Source organism: Ornithodoros turicata, chromosome 6 (assembly GCF_037126465.1).
Source record: "Ornithodoros turicata isolate Travis chromosome 6, ASM3712646v1, whole genome shotgun sequence".
Classification (NCBI taxonomy): Eukaryota; Metazoa; Arthropoda; class Arachnida; order Ixodida; family Argasidae; genus Ornithodoros; species Ornithodoros turicata.
The window spans coordinates 36,347,628-36,364,842 of NC_088206.1; the positions used below are offsets into that span (position 1 = coordinate 36,347,628).

Sequence of the window (17,215 nt, forward strand, 5' to 3'; positions counted from 1 at the left end):
GAGCGCTCCGTGTTAAGCCTTTTCGCCGTCGGGTTTTGTATGCGTTGACCTGGTGTGCATGCGTGCGTGTGTGTGTAATTGCTCAGCAGTGGCTTGCAATTTCCACCTGTAAAAAATTCAGCATATATGGTATTATGCTGCCCGAGTAGAAATGACTTTCCCTGATCGCGTAAGGAAATTTGTGTATATACCTTTGTCTTGTGCTTTCTTTACGCAGGGATAACGCAGCTGTGTGTATCGCATTATGCAATAATTTTCTGATAGCAGAAGTGAGTGCCTTTTTCTCAGTTTATTAACGTGCACTAGTGTTTCTTGCAGTTACAGCTACAGGAGCGCAGGTGGGTGTAATTTTTTACGGCTCTTTCTTCTTTCACTGCTTTTACTCAAAATGTAGATGAGGGGAAACAGTCAGCATCGAGGTAGAGCAGAAGAAAGCCGCTTGGCATGCTGAGTTCATAAGAATTGAATTTCTTTGTTGTTTGTTTTTTGTTAGGTGTTGTTGAGTGTCAGTATTCACTTTGCTTGATATGCTGATGGAGTAAGCTGTTTGCAGTTATAAGTATTTGTGCAGAAATGCTGGTATCTGAGCGTGGAGGAGAAATTCCCATAATGCACCTCTCCTTGTGCATTCCTGAGCTGCTGTCTGTGTGTGTGCGTGCAAGTGTGTGCTTTTTCCTGGTTTGTGACGTCATCATGGCATGTTGGGGCTTCTTTAGCAGTGTCTTTCTTGTTACAATTTTACCCGCCACTAGTATCTAGTTGTTATCTTGTGTTAGCCGTTGAGTTTCGTAGCAATGTGTGGTGACTCTGCTATTATTCCTGAGCGTTTCGTTTTAAGCCTTTTCCCTGCTTGCTTAAAGGAATTTATGTGCCCTTGTCCTGAGCTTTCTTTATGCAAGGGCAATGCAGCTGTGTATGTAGCATTATGCAAGAATTATGTGATAGCAGAAATGGGTGTCTTTTGCTGAGTTTATTAGCGTATGCTTCGGTATTTTGAAGTCATTGCAATTCAAGCACAAGTGCGCACAATTTTTTGTTGCCCTTTCCCTTTTTCACCGATTTTACGCAGAAGAAAGACGCATGGTAAAGCTGAATTCGTGAGAAGAGAGTTTGTATGTTTTTGTTTCTTAGATGCCATTAGGAGCACGATGTGTTGAGGAAGTCAGCTGTTTGCACTTATAGGTATTTGTGCACAAATGCTTGCATCTGAGTGCAGGACAGAAATTCCTATCATGCCACCCTCAGTGTAAATTAATTATTTTGGATGTGAGACTGCTTCACTCCATGACAAGGCTGAAATGGGAAGAGAGAAAAAGTTAGGGCGCTTGATTAATAGTGATCCAAGTAACAGGACAATTATAGTTTCCATAGAAAGTAGAATTTCAAGGCTCCTAAATTATAGTTGAGCGTAGTACGGACTTTTTGTGATAGTCTTTCTAAACTGCAATGCAATAATCATTAATATAGTACGAATGCAATCACATCATATATCTGTTCCCGTAACGGCGTTCTGTCCAGTCCTCCGTCGAGCGCGAATGGAACTTCGCCCACAGGCTTTCGCGCCTTTTTGCTCGCAGGTGTAGCCTCAGACAACGAATGTATGAGCATAGAAAAGGTTGAGCGCCATGTATTACATAAGCCTGGTGGTGATGTTTAGTGTTCCAGGGTCACAATTATTATTTCAAAGAGCAGTGGTAGTTTACTGCTGTTGTGATTCTAATGACCATGATAAGCCTTTACAGTGAAAATTGCTAAGATCAGCGTTCATGCACGATACTTTTTAATTTTAATGTAAGAATGAATATCATTAAGAGCAGGAAAAAAGAAACAATCCTGCGATTCAATAAATAATAGGAGTGTTTCTGTTTACCGCTGCCTTTTTCAGACAGGATGTGATAACATCATGCAGTCTTTCAGGTGTCTGTAGCAATGCATTGATCATTACTAGGAAAAAGTGTAGCAATAAAAAAACGAGAGGTTGGTCGATGCTGTGCATTGTCCTGGACGGATTTATGATGAGCACTGTTCCTCAAGGAGTGTGTGTGCTTAGAATAGTTGGATGCTGGTTGTCCACTTTGTTCAAGTGTTTCTCTGCGCATTTGTTCTTCTTGTCTGAGAAACATGCGATTTTTGCTGACGTGACAGTGCTCGTCCTGACATGCCCAGACCTGTTCAGTCATGCTTTCCTTCTACATGTAGTTCTGTTTTTTTTTCTTTTTGAAAAGAAACATTCTTGTCTTGACGATAGTGCTGCCCTGAATGGGAGTAGTGATAGAATGATCTTAATATTTTTGCGATTCAATTAGTTCAGAGAGCAACTGCAAGGGTGGCAGGTGCATGGCTTTATTGCATGGCAGGAGGAACAAAGCGTCACTATTCAGTTATCTCCCTAGCTCTCGGATGAGACGGACATCTCTTCTGAACTCATCGTATTTAGCCATTGATGGAGTTAGGTGTTAGGATATTTTGTTCTTTCTGGTATTCGTAAGTCTCATTTAGTAAAACTTTGGAATTGAAATGCTGAATTCCTACGATCAGCTTTCATGCATGGTGTTTTTCTGCAATAGTTTTTCTGCTTCCTATGCAATCGTTATAGAAGAATAAAGGAAATAATCTTGGGATAGTGATTCAATAAGTAACAGGTCCCCTGTCTACAGCGTACGCGCCCTTGAACCATGCAGCTGCATGCCTAGGTGATGACGTCATGACGCAGCTCTATTGTTTCAGGTGGATTTTGTCCAGTTGAGCATTAGTGGAAAAAAACAGTGTAGCCCTGAGACAATAGGCTGACGTCACGACCAATGAGCAAGGCCGCAGAGGGCGCAAGGATTCACTTCTCTCTTGGACACTGGCGGGTGAGGATGCATTAATTCTGTTCCTAGCAATTCTGTTGGCTGTTAGTGGAAAAGCGTAGCCTAGGGTGGGATACAGTTTGTCTCTTACGGGGTTTGGATGTGTGGTTCGTCAGTGGTGAAAGGTGGACTTGGTATCGAGAGGATTTAGAATGAGGCAATGCAGTGTACGTGTCCGATGCTAGTGAGTGTCTTTTTCACTCTGTTCCAATGTTTTTCTGTGTTTGCTTTCCTCTGTTGCCCGGCAGTCGTGTGATTTTTCCTCGTGTGACAGGGCTCCTGACATGCCCTGACCTGCATGCTTTCCTTCGTTGACACTCTGTATTTTTAAATTTTTGGACACGAAAGGTTCATGTTGATCGTTCCTGTCTTGACGATGACGCTAGTGCTGCTGCACCTTTGATTTAAATGGGAATAATGCCAGAACGATTCTGAATAACTTTGCAATTAAATTAGTTGAGAAAGTTCCCACAGGGACAGATGCATGACTTTATAGAGGAGAAAAAAGCATTACGATTCAGTTCTGTACCTGGCTGTCAGATGGAGCAGACGCATTGTTCTGCGCTCCCCGTGACTCCTGTTGTGGTGGGCTGATTTGTTGTGTAACTAATTCTTTCTCACGTGATAACTTTGTCACCCCTTCTTTATGATTTTCATGCCCGTGCATGTCGGGTGCTGGTTGCTGTTGTCCAGGCATCCCCACCATTTTCTATCTTCTTCTGCCTTGGAAACGAGAGTAGTGCTGGCGTGATTCTTAATAATTTTGTCAGGAGATTAGTTGAGAAAGTAACCGCTAGGGGGTGCAGAAACGGGACTTTTTAGAGGAGAAAAAACCATTACGAGTCAGTTCTCTGCCAGGCTGTCGGATGGAGCAGTCGCATCATTCTGCGCTCCCCTTGACTGCTGTTGTGGTGGGCTGCTTTCCTTCGGTGCCTGATTCTTTTTGTTGTTAGCTATTGATGGTTAGCATATTTACTCTTGCTTTCCCAGCCTCTGTATTATGAGTGTTTTTCTCCTTGCATGTCGAGAGCTGTCCTAACCTGCCCAGACATGCCATGGTGACGTCACAGCCGACATCACAGGATGTTCGGAACTGGTGGTCACAGCTGTGATGCTTTGCAACCTGCCTCTGTGCTCCGTCGCCCAGCGATGGTCAGCGGCCATTCCGGACCACTTTCTTGAAGATGGCGTCGTTGATCTTCAACTAAACTCCTTCTCTCCACTCTATCTCTATCTATTTTTTTTCTTTTTTATGGACACAGGTTGCCGCCAACCCACAGCTGCCCTGAACAAGAGTTAGACGCTCCCCAAATAGTGTGATGACTGGATGATGCTGATTACTGTAGGGGTCCCAATTAACTCTAACTGCTAATTAAATCGTGTTTAAGGCTAGTTGTGATTTGGCGGCAGTCTGTGTCCATTCATTACTACTCAGGGTTGCTTACTTTCACGATTCCCGATACATCCTCCCTAAGACAACCGAAAGGTGGTAAGCAGATGGTTACAATCACTGCGATAAATGAACACAACCGTTAACGAAAACATTAAGGAAGGGTTACACTGGATAGTTGGATAAAGTTTCGGTCGTAGTGTAGCTTGTTTGGTGGCCTGGATGGCCTTGAAGACGCTCTCTTTGGTAGGCTGTCCGCTGTGGTTCTACGTCAAAACAGTCCAGGCAATGTGCAACTACAGTGCACTATCTAAGATCATCTAAGACTATCAGTGTATCTAAGATTACATACCAGGTGTTTTCAAGGCCGATGGAAAACTCCAGGGCTTTCCAAATCTTGAAAATGGCATTTTTGAATTCCAGGGTATTCAGGGGTTTCAAGGACATGTAGGAACCATGCTTGCACACTGTGAAATATGCACAGCCTCAGAAACTTTCTCGTATAGAAGCATGAAAACAAGTATTACAGAGCACGATTGACTCCGGTACCATTATACTTTCCTAAGGCATTACAATAGCATTAGTACAGCGAGGAAATACCGTAGTACACAATGACGAACTGTTACTGTGCATGTCATACTGATATATACATGACGCAACGAACCTCGGTAACATCGGCATTTCCTGCCGGAGCTTTTGCTCGAACTTGGGCGGTGCTGACTTCGACGGTGTGAGCCAGGTAGGAAATCCTCGTAAGAGTTCAACGTGAAGTGTTTCGAGCACACAAGATGGTCTGACTGCAAATCCATGCCCATGCAACCGAGACCATTCTCGTCTTCGCTGTTCAAACTTGGTACGACGTGGTACATGATAACGTAGCTTCCATAGCGCGTCTCCGCAGACCGAAACACAACACTCCGTACCTTGTACGTACTTTGACCGACCACGAACATTTCAAAAGAGTAGTTCGCGATAGGTACGCCGCTACGCTACGCATCGCGAATCGCGATCAGAAGAGGACGCCGCCCGCGAGGAGGTACAGGTGGCGCCTCCGTCGAAAAGGGCTGCGTTTCTTTTTTTCATTTCATATCGCCAAAAATACGCTAAACAGGGGTTTCTACACTCTTACGGAAACATGATCAGAAATAATATAACCACCAAAAGAACCAAATCGCGACAAAATAATGCAGATACTTATTGTACAGTGTTGCCCGCTGCAAAGGGGGTTGTTTGACACCAGGCGTCGTGCCGCTGCGCTACGTCCAATTTTTCATGACAAATTAAAAATATTTAGAGCACGGTGTAGGGCATATGGTTCCGCATATGGTATTTACAAGCAACAAACTCTCCAGTCACGTCGCCAGAATAACTTGCTTGTACACTGCTTTACAGTACCTTCAAAAGCCAGAGAAAAAAACACCTTGTGGTTTTTACACAATACTTCTGGTTCAAAACACACAAAAGTGTTTTGAAGCAGATTATAATATATTTGTTTAACGAAAAACATATTAAATAATAGTTAACTTTCAGGACAAAGCATACCCATACACTCCTGGTTAAGTGTAACTTATTTAACATGCTGTTCATCGACTGCAGGAAATACATAATTCTCGAGTCTGAATTGTTTCCACAAAACTAAGAAACAATCAAAAGCAAAACCATGTTACTTTTAAAAATTATAATGTAAGAGTTCTTGCCTGAACTCTTTCAGTCCAGAGCAACGTAAACAATCAACCAAGAAAACACGCCGGTCAATCAGGCTTTCGCGCGGCAGACTAGACGCCAATTTTAAAAAGAAACAAAGTTGGTGGATTCGAAAGATTCCATTCGCCATTTTGGGCACTGGGATTCGGATTCCCCAATCTCGAATCCCTGCCTAGGATTCTGGGTTCGCGGATTCGGTTTGTACGTCCCTTGTTATGAGGGTGTGCACTACAAAGGAAGTGTGGGTTATTCCCCTTTGCAACATGTCACACGTAAAGGCGATGATTCACAGATGGATGAGTCTTTTTCATGAAGGACTTCACGTCATTGTGCCTATCGGTGATGAGTAGACCTCGGACCTTTAGGTAAGTGCCTATTTTGCGCCACAAACACATATAGCGCCTTTTTGACACAAGAGCACGAATTGAGTGATAAGGATATAAAAATCCGATAAATGCCTATTTCGACGTTTGCGCGTATTTCGGCGCTTGCGCCTAAAACGTCGTTTTTTGGTTCTGTTTTTCGTAAAATGTCTAAATTCATCGTTGTTTCCTTCCATTTTTTTTCTGTCTGCGTAAAAGAACAAGACGGGACGAGTTCGACAATGTCATGCTATATATTCCGTCTCAAAATTAACACAGACAGGCATTCATAAACATCTCACCCAACGAGCAACCCAGGCAAATATGCAGAGCTATGCAAGAAGTGGCACTGTGGTAGCTAGAGTATTGTTGGGTCGGAGTACCACACATTCTAGCTACCATAGTGGCACGGAGCGGAAAGAAGCTATAGCGAGAACGACGCGTTCCATTGATGTCGGTCGTCCTGGAGCGTGGACGCAGCTCAACGCATTGCAACATGGGCTCAGCGGACGGTCGCAGGCATTACACAATGCCGAAAATAAAGGCGACCAGGCGAAGTTTGGCTAATTCGTGGATTGAGTGTCTTAACTGCTACACCACTGACGGAGTTGTGGTCATAGGTCGGCGAATTCATTCATGATGGCCTTCACCGACCTCATTCACCATCACCTCATAGAGAATGATGTGATGTTGAATGAAGGGCATGATGTGATGTGAAGTTGAATGAAGGGCTATCATGTGATTGGATTTGAAGTTGAAGTCAGTGTGATGGGTTTTGAAGTTGAAGTCAGCGTGATGCGTTTTGAAGTTGAAGTCAGCGTGATGGGTTTTGAAGTTGAAGTCAGCGTGGTGGGTTTTGAAGACAATTTTCATCAGTGTCATTCAGCTGAATTGTGTTCATAACCTTTTAGTATACTTCTTAGTGACCACGTTTCCAAATGTCAACTAATAATTGAACCAAGATTGGGATTTAACACTTAATTAACTCTGCTTTGCTAAACGGAGTACTTGTAACTGATTCATTATCACGTCGCCAACTAACATTTGTAAAGAAGGACTTGAGGGCTGACTTCAACTATTATTAACCCTTGATCTGGGTTCAAAGTTAACAATGCACCGTTGGTGTGCATAGTACTCCAAAATGGCTAAATAATTTATTGCATAAGTTCTCTGTTACTGTAATTGAGATGTACTTTTGTAAAGTACTTTTGACAGCCCTGCAAATTGAAACTGGCTTCAGCGTACACTACAAATGCATCGTAACATTTAATTGAAATATAATATAAGAGCAGAAGCAACGTTTTGTCCCAATTCAAACTATATCTTTCTTTTTTATTGTCCAGGGATTTAGGATATAGAGTAGGACTTCCTGCCCTGTGATGTTTTGACGTACTTGAACGTACAGTTGTAAAACCTACAACAAAATAAACAAGAGAAGTATAAAGAGTTTTGTCTTTCCCTTTTGAATTTAACAAGCTAGTTATATTTTACCATTTGTTCACTTTTGTATTCTCTATTGGTGAAAAGATTACAGGAAAAATGATGCTGCAGATCAAACAATGACCTGTCATCTTGATGAAGATCAGAACATTTCTTCAGGCATGCTAAGTGAGACAAAAGAAATGTACAATGAAGGTTGTACAAAAACAGCAAATCTCCGTCGACTAAAACTTTATATATGTGGATGTTACCAGATCGTGTAATTTCCACCCAAAAGTAGGACTAGGCAAGGTTGTTTGGAAGGTTGTTGGGATGTTGATGTGCTATACCGTTAGAGCACATCAATATAGATGAGGGGCAAACACAGTAGACAGCATAATGGCTGCAAACTCAAGTGAAGATTTATTCAACAGAATAAGAAACCGAAAGCATGAGCAGAGAAAGGCAGTGCCCATGCAGTGTATGGTGAACCATATTCATTTCTGAGAAGGTAGGATCGGAAGAGCAATAAAGAGAAATGACAGCTGCGTCCGAGATAGGGGAACTCTGCAAATTTTGGGACCAATATGATGTGGTAACCTTGCATGGCTCACTGCAGCTCTGACACACATTGAACAATTCCAGTAGTTGCGGCTTCAAAGACAATGAACGTTTGCTGTTGCACTGGGTATTCAAGTGTAGAGGATGCATCTCTAGAAAATTAATTAGTGTTCCTTAGTCATAAAGTCATAACTCTATCTCAACAGGAACTATTCTCGTACCCTTCAAACATGCTAGTAGTTCTCATCGGTTTCTTCTCCTCTTGTTGACGTCATACTAATGTTCTGCACCTGTCCAAAGACTAAAAAAAAATGTCACAAAGTCTGCAACACGTAACAAATCTAGTGCTTCCATCTGTGGACTTTGCATACCTGCTTTCAGTTATTTCTGTCATGTCAACTTGAGTGCCTGGATCACACATACGAAGCAGTCTTGCGCCACTTCAACACTGGAAGGCCCCTAAAATTAAATTTGTTGATGTTGACAAAGTTGAGTACGGGACAAGAAGGATAACATAAGTTAAATGGAATACGTCGTCGCTATATTATAACTTATACGTGTGTGACGCCTGTACATACTTAAGACGTTGTGTTGAACTCGTCACCTCGGTGAAGCAAAATCACTGGGTACTGAGCATCAGTGTGCTTCGGACGTCTTCGCAATTCGCCTTCTACGGCATCTTCGTAGTCATCGGCAGCAAAATGAGCTCAGCACATACCACACGACTGCTACATCTAATAACCGAGTGCTTTGAACCACATTCGTTTTCGCGCACTCTCCTATTGAATCTTGTGGTAGAAACGCCTGCCGTCGATGGTGAACGAACATGATTTTTGCATCCCCGAACACCAAAACCACACCACTCATATGTAGGACTCTCGAATAGTTGGCACAGCAACCACGAACATGTCATTCACCGCGCGACCAACACGACCACCCACGACGTAAACAATAAACGCGATAACACAGACGACCTTGCAGATGGCGCGGCGGATCGTAGCTCGTAGCGGCGAAGTAGCTGAATGCTTTATTAACGTAAAAGCTATGGAAGTGAGCGCCATTTTTAAAATAGTGTTTAGCTGTAAGATAATGTGCGCCAGCTTCGTTCTCTACAAAATTAGCTCACACGTGGTAAGGGTTGACCAATCCTGGGAGCCCTGGACCTGAAACCCAAGTTGCTCTTTTTCGCCGTTCGCTGGCAGCACCGTCCATGTTCCGGCAATCTCCAAAATATTTATACGTAAAAAATATGCCGAATTGAGAAGTAATGCTTTCTGTGTCTTACCAAACAACGATGTGGTGCACGACAGTGGTAAAAAATATGGGGGTTATTTTTCACTTTTCGGTCCCTTTAATAATTAAGGGGGTACTAGAAATAGCTTTACAGTTAGGGGTCGACGTTTGGCAGACAGCGCTGCCTTCAACAGGAGTCCTGCGCTGACTGCCGAAACGTCGACCCTTAACTGTAAAGCTATTCCTAGTAACTCCCCCCCTTAATTATTAACGTAATAAAAGCAGCAACTGTTTCTGATCCTTATACGACTTCCCAAGTCTCTTCATTACTTGTAGTCTATATTCTTTTCGCGTCCATCTGTGCCCAGTTATCCATACATATATATATATATATATATATATATATATATATATATATATAAGTTCAAAAAAAGACGCGGAAACAGATTTTAGCGAAGTTACAAACACTAGTTTATTACATAGGAAGACCTTAAAAAGTAAAATGGTCAAGGGGTCGACGTTTCGACAGTGGCACTGTCTTCGTCAGGACAAAAGGGACCTTTTGTCCTGACCGTCAGGACCTTTTGTCCTGACGAAGACAGTGCCACTGTCGAAACGTCGACCCCTTGACCATTTTACTTTTTAACGTCTTCCTATGTAATAAACTAGTGTTTGTAACTTCGCTAAAATCTGTTTCCGCGTCTTTTTTTGAACTTCTGTAAAACTTCGTGGCCGTTTGATAATCCTTTTACCTCACCTATATATACACACACACAATGGGTATTTGTGTTTTTTTGTGCTACGTGCTTTCCCTGGACGATTTTTGTCCATACTGTAGTCTTGCAGTATGGCTTCACGAGCGGCCCGTCTGTATTTTTACTCTTTTTTGCGGTATGGCTATGTCCCGGGCCGGAACAAGATAGTGTCAGAAAGGAATACCGATTACATGCCCACCCTGCAAAACTAATGTTTTCGGTTCAGCGTGGAAAATTCTCACGGGAATCCAATACCTTTTGCACGCACTAATGAACCTTCACCTTCGGTCGCGCGTTTTACTACACGACGGTAGACTGCTGTCATGCTGACGACGTGTGTTTTACTAGACGTATTTTGTGCCTTCTTAAGCGCGGACCCCATAACAAGCGACACGCGACGCGCTGCAGAATTTGTCGCTGTCGCGTCTCGCCATGGCGCGACTTCCTGGTCCATTTGAGCAGCGACATTTCGTCACCGAGAAATGATGTTTTTGGAGAAGCAATGCTTATTTTATTCGAGCTAAGTTGTAAATTGCCATAAATATACCAAAAATAGTATTTCATTCGTCAAAACGAGGAGAAATTGTAATGAAGGTGCTATGTAATATTCGCCGTAACGCAGTGGCGCTGCGGTTGAAGTACCCAACGCCCCGCCCACTTCTTCGTCTGCTAGTTTTGTTGGTTGCCCTCTCCACCCTTTTCCTTGCCCACGCGTTCAGTTCTTGTTTCACGCCGCCAAATCTAGCTGGTTTTGTCAAACAACAGGCAACGAACTCAGCGACATGCTACAAATATCTACTGGAAGTAGATGCAGAAATATTGAGCCGCGACAAAGCTTTTTTGACGCTCGTGTGGCGGCAGTGACGTCGATTTTGTCGCTTCTCGCGTGTATCTGCCGCGTGTCGCTTGTTATGGGATTCGGGCTTTAGATTGCATTTTCTACTTTGTTTGATTGGGATCCAAATAGCACAAGATCGTGCTGGCATTCTTTTGGGGACGTCTTTCATTTTAAATGTAATACACAGAGTCACTATAGCTCTCTTATTTATCTGAGGTGCATAGGTCATATTTTGGGTTACGTGTTCCGCGTGCGTGTAGCATCCATCGGACACCAGTGTCCCATCAAAGCACGCAGCTGCTACTTCTTAGATATTCATCACCAATAAACTACATCTCAGCAGAGATGGGGAATAGATATAGATGGGGAAGTTAATTACCACACAAAAGTTGCTAGTTACGAGTTACATCATTGAGCTAAATATGTAACGAAGTTACTACCAACTTTCAAGTTCTCAAAATTAAATTAAGTGAGAAATGAAAGTTTTTGCTACCATGCCGAAATTAGCTCTTTGCATTCGTAATCAGTTAGTACTGTCACAGTTGGGAGCGGAGATCCGGATATACTTTGTCAATTGGGCACAAAGCAACAATCGGAATTCCAAGTTCTGCGAGTTCCCATTTTCCGATTTTCACATTGCATAGAACCTTGCCAAGTGTGGCCCTATCCCCACCCCATTAAAAAATGCACAAGTAACTCAAAAAACGAACGCTCTGCTGCGACGTGACTCCGAAACACGTCGAAAACGTGGTAGCGTACATCGAGTACATCGCGCAGCAACGCGAAGCAGACAGGCTGGCGCCGCGCACGTGGCAAGGGGCATGGTCACTGCCATTGATTTTTTCAGCAGCAAAATAAACTGAAAGGAGACTGCGTTCTGTGTTCTGCTTGAAGAAGAAGCGAAATAGAAAGTAATTTCTAACTTTGCTCATGATACTTTGGCGAAGTTAGCTCAAAAAGTGACTAACACTACAGTCAAGTGATTATGTTAAGAGCTCTCTTGCAAACATCAAATAAAAACAGACAAGAATGGGAAATGTTGTAAACTGTGTCGACGCATAATTATGCACAGATCCGGAGTGAGAGAGAAAAACTGTTTCACGGACTGTACATTTCTGGTCTTCCGGGCTCCTTGCAGTCTTCACTTCAATTTCCGCCTCACATTCTCTCCAACTATAGTATGGTTCTGAATTGTCCTTGGGCACAGAGATGAACGGCGAACGGGTTCTGCGGATCTCCCGCAATCGAAAACAGTCGCTCAGCAGAACCCGACGACGCAGGAACATCAAAGCACGCAACAGCAACCCGCGAAAGCGGGAGATATGTTGCCCGGTTCTTTTTCCAGTGTACGACGGGGTCCTCGTTGCTGTACGGCGCTTTCAGGAGTAAATCTAGCTTGCTGTCCTCTCCGGATAAAATTGCTGGGCTCGCATCGTCCAGCACGAAAGAACGATAGTAAGAACATATGTCCAGCGAAGGTGATCACATGTCGCTGAATTCGTCCATGATGGCTATTTCCAGTGTCAATAAGCATCATGTCACAAGAACTCATGTTATACTGAGTGACAGTCCACGATGTATTGCGATGTCGAAGCTAATACCTACGCGTCACGAGTGCAAAATGGCGCGGCAGACAAGGCGGTCGTACGAAACCACATGAACGTGCAATGTGCTATGCGCTCACGTAGCTGCCAACAACGGGCGCAACATTGTGCAACAACCCTACCGCGCAAGCAACACACCTCCCGCCGTTCGCATGCGACAGCGAAGGTCAAACATAGCATCCCTCCCTTTCCTCCTTCATTGGTACACCTTGCTTCCAAGCCCAACCAAGAGCAGGCTGGCAGCACCCACCAAACAGCATATCCCTCCTCCGCTTACACTTTCGCCGCCACTACCGGGGAATTCACGCAAATAGGAGCGAGGAGGACGCCCACATCGTAATCCAGCAGCGGGCAGCCGGGTACACCAACGTAGGCCTTCGTCGGAATTCAACTTCAAAACGCTACCAGCGGTCGTCCGAAGCCACATGAACGTGCAAAGTACTATATGCGCTCACTTAGCTGTTAACAAGGGGCGCAACATTGTGCAACAACCCTACCGCGCAAGCAAGAGACATGCCGCCGTTCACATGCGACAGCGGAGGTCAAACGTAGCATCCCTCCCTTTCCTCCTTCATTGGTACACCTTGCTTCCAAGCCCAACCAAGAGCAGGCTGGCAGCACCCACCAAACAGCATATCCCTCCTCCGCTTACACTTTCGCCGCCACTACCGGGGAATTCACGCAAATAGGAGCGAGGAGGACGCCCACATCGTAATCCAGCAGCGGGCAGCCGGGTACACCAACGTAGGCCTTCGTCGGAATTCAACTTCAAAACGCTACCAGCGGTCGTCCGAAGCCACATGAACGTGCAAAGTACTATATGCGCTCACTTAGCTGTTAACAAGGGGCGCAACATTGTGCAACAACCCTACCGCGCAAGCAAGAGACATGCCGCCGTTCACATGCGACAGCGGAGGTCAAACGTAGCATCCCTCCCTTTCCTCCTTCATTGGTACACCTTGCTTCCAAGCCCAACCGAAAGCAGGCTGACCGCACCCTCCAAACAGCATATCCCTCCTCCGCTTACGCTTTCGCCGCCACTACCAGGGAATTCACGCAAATAGGGGCGAGGAGGACGCCCACATCGTAATCCAACAGCGGACAGCCGGGCACACCAACGTAGGCCTTCGTCGGAATTCAACTTCAAAACGCTACCAGCGGTCGTCCGAAGCCACATGAACGTGCAAAGGCGCTCATTTAGCTGTCAACAAGGGGCGCAACATTGTGCAACAACCCTACCGCGCAAGCAGGAGACCTGCCGCCGTTCACATGCGACAGCGGAGGTCAAACGTAGCATCCCTCCCTTTCCTCCTTCATTGGTACACCTTGCTTCCAAGCCCAACCGAGAGCAGGCTGACCGCACCCTCCAAACAGCATATCCCTCCTCCGCTTACGCTTTCGCCGCCACTACCAGGGAATTCACGCAAATAGGGGCGAGGAGGACGCCAACATCGTAATCCAGCAGCGGGCAGCCGGGCACACCAACGTAGGCCTTCGTCGGAATTCAACTTCAAAACGCCATCAGCGGTCGTCCGAAGCCACATGAACGTGCACTGTGCTATGCGCTCACTTAGCTGTCAACAACGGGCGCAACATTGTGCAACAACCCTACCACGCAAGCAACAGACCTCCCGCCGTTCACATGCAACAGCGGAGGTCAAACGTATCATCCCTCCCTTTCCTCCTTCATTGGTACACCCTACTTCCAACTTCAACCGAGAGCAGGCTGACCGCACCCTCCAAACAGCATACCCCTCCTTCGCTTACGCTTTCACCGCCACTACCGGTAAATCCACACACACAAAGGTGAGGAGGACGGTAGCGTCGCGATCCAGCAGCACCCAACGTAGGCCTTCGTCGGAGTTCAACTTCAAAACCCCATCATAGGAATTCAACTTCAACATCGATCACCGACTTCAGAACCCATCATAGGAATTCAACTTCAAAATCCATCAGCGACTTAAGAACCCATCATAGGAATTCAACTTCGAAACCGCGGTGGGCTCTGAAGTTGAATTCCAATTATGGGCTCTGAAGTCGGTGATGGTTTCTGAAGTTGAAGTCGGAGATGGTTTCTGAAGTTGAAGTCGATGATCGGTTCTGACGTTGAATGATGGGTTATGATGTGATTGATTCTGAAGTAGAAGTTGAGTGATGTGATGAGATGTGATGGGTTCTGAAGTTGGAGTTGAATGATGGGCAAGGAGGTGAACCCGAGACAATAATTTGTTGTGTCGTCTCTTCATCCCAGTCTCGGGTTCACCTCCTTGATCATGAACCAGCTTGTCAGCGCCCTGTCTCTTCTATTGAATGATGGGTTACGATGTGATTAATTCTAAAGTTGAAGTTGAATGATGGATTATGACGTGATTTGTTCTGAAGTTTATGCTGAGTGACGGACTTGTGATGTCATGGTTTATGAAGGTGATGTGATGTCATGGGCTTTGCAGAAAACTGACCACGATGTGATGTTGAATGAATTCTTGGGAAAATGCCGACCTACGGTTGTGGTGCTCTCTCAGCCGTGCGGAAAGCAAGTAAGTATAGAGTTTGCTTCCGCGCACTCACATTCGGCAGTTCAGTCCCGTAATATGTTCCTCTGTCTAGCGTAAGAATCCGCCTGCGATTTGCAGGTTCTGTCCGGGGAAATGTCTCAGCTAGAGCAACATGCTCGTACAGCCACGCACAAGTTCAACTGCACAAAGGGCTTTCCGTCGACGTCCCACCAAAGCTTTCTTAAGGATTGTGCTCAGGACGCAAGGAAGAGTGAACTGCACGCCGATTTGTGTACAGCACTTGTTGCAGCAAACATACCGTGGGCGAAGATCGAGGACCCCGTCTTCAAGACCTTCTTGGAGAAGTACTACAAGAGAAAAATTGCGTCCGAGTCGACGCTGCGAAAAAAATGTTTGGGCTCCATGTACGAAGGAGTACTGAGTACCATTCGTTCTGAAATAGGAGGGTCCTACATCTTGGTTGGGCTGCACGAGACGACGGATGCAAATGGGCGATATATAGCCAACATGGTGGCCGGAAAATTAAATCCAGATCAAAGCAGCCGCCCCTATTTAATATCCTGTAAGTCACCGGAAAAGACAAACGGCGACATGGTTGCTTACTTTGTCAATGATTCCATGAAAGTTTTGCATCCATCTGGAGTTAAGAATGAGAAACTGCTGCTTCTCTACACTGACGCTGTAGCATACATGCATCGCGCCGCAACATTGCTAAAAGTGTTCTATCCCAGAATGATTCACGTCACCTGTCTCGCGCACGCTTTGCATAGTGTTGCAGAAAAAAATCAGGAATAATTTCATAGACGTGAATAAGCTGATCTCATCCGTAAAGAAGGTGTTTCGGATGGCCCCTACAAGGGTGAAGGCCTTCAAAGACAGATTGCCTGACACCCCGTTTCCCCCTGAACCGATTTTGACGCGCTGGGGCACGTGGCTGAGAGCGGTTGAGTACCTCCACGCGAACTATGATGTACTTTGCGCGGTCATACAGCAGTTTTCGAAGGAAGAGGCGGATAGTGTGAAATGCGAAAAAGACATCTTACAGTTGACCAAGATTCCTGCTGAGCTGGCGTACATTTAAGCTAACTAGGATTTCATCGCTGGCAGCATCACGCGACTGGAGGAGTCAGGCCAAGCCTTGTGCTACGCTCTTGCTACAGTGTCTTCCGCAAAAAAAAAAAAAAAAAAAGAACGCGAATCGACACCGTGCCAGTAGGCCCTGTGAAGGATACAGTTGCCCAAAAACTAAAGTATGTACTCAACAGAAACTTGGGTTTTAAAACTTTGCTGTCAGTGGCTGCCGCACAGTAAATTTTTTACGCCCTTCCCGGTGTGAAAATGGTGTACTATGGTGACACACCCGAATTACACTTATACTACACTGCACTATAAGCATCCGTGTTGGTGTAAAAGGGGTGTAGTGTACCAATACACCCCGAACATACGCTTATGTTACACACCATGCTAAATTTTGGAACACTCATGTCAGTGCAAAAGGGGTGTATGCCGCACAATGCTCAACGCTTGTGTAGTTTTCTTTTTAATCGTGATAATGTTTGTAATATATATACTTATCTCGAACAACAACACATTCGTATATTGCACACACACACACACACATTCGAGGTTACAAACAGAACAAAACAGGGGGTTTGTTACAACTGAAGGGGAACGGTTTACGTTGCGACAGCAGAAAGAAAAACATTGAGCCACCCAACGATAGATATACGCAGAAAATATTTGCGTTGGTTCTACATTGTACCTTCAATATATTGTCAACTTTTACCACGAATCGAAAAGTCATTGAGTCTTCAGTCAACATACTGCGCCCCAATTTGTTCTCATTGTATGTTATTTTTACACTGAAATGTGCCCTTCGCATATGTAGAGTACGGCCTGTTTGATGTGGTATTTATCTTGTGTATGCCTCCGTTAATAATATTTATTTTATACCCTCATAGCTATAACCTTTTTTTAACCA

The 17,215-nt window shown here is 44.8% G+C and overlaps 1 protein-coding gene and 1 long non-coding RNA gene across 4 annotated transcripts in view; both read right to left on the minus strand.

The window, feature by feature from the left end:
• LOC135396544 (E3 ubiquitin-protein ligase RNF123-like) overlaps window positions 1–17,215 on the minus strand; it is a 502,532-nt gene that overhangs the window by 50,641 nt on the left and 434,676 nt on the right. The window lies entirely within an intron of this gene.
• Window positions 8,065–9,276, minus strand: LOC135397856 (uncharacterized). Its single transcript, XR_010423808.1, has 3 exons — window positions 8,660–9,276; window positions 8,510–8,589; window positions 8,065–8,440 (listed from the first exon to the last, which is right to left on the minus strand). It is a non-coding gene; the product is annotated as an uncharacterized LOC135397856 (long non-coding RNA).